Raw genomic sequence first — 481 nt, 5'->3', positions numbered from 1 at the left:
TGTTACCGATGCTAATGAATATTTTAACGATCCGTTTTTCAAGGCATAATCTTGGAAATATGAAATTACTACATTCCGCGTAATTATTTTCAAGCCTTTCAGCAATCATTGCAATTAAAATCACGTAATTACAGTCCATCGATGATTATGCATGAAGGCAGGTAAGGTGGTGCAAAGCTGCACTTTATCGATTCCCACTAATAGGCCCAAATTCTTAGCAATTATATCAGTTGTAGCGAAACATAATTTTATGTCAAGATACTAAATCAGTTTTTGAGAAAAACGCATTGCATGCCCCCATCGGATTCCTAATGAACGGTTCCGTTTACCTTACTGCTCCGTTAGAAACCGAATTAATATGATGTCAAGTTAGTATGATACTTTCTGTTGTCATTAGGACATGTTCTTGTAATGATATTGCACACGCAAAAATTAGATAATATTACGCTGATTAAGCCTTCTCGTGGAGGCTGATGGAGTC

The sequence above is a fragment of the Anneissia japonica genome, unplaced genomic scaffold (genome assembly GCF_011630105.1).
Source record: "Anneissia japonica isolate Jap-2015-1 unplaced genomic scaffold, ASM1163010v1 scaffold5330_len1712360_cov203, whole genome shotgun sequence".
NCBI classification, from domain to species: domain Eukaryota; kingdom Metazoa; phylum Echinodermata; class Crinoidea; order Comatulida; family Comatulidae; genus Anneissia; species Anneissia japonica.
This window is presented reverse-complemented; position numbering follows the sequence as displayed.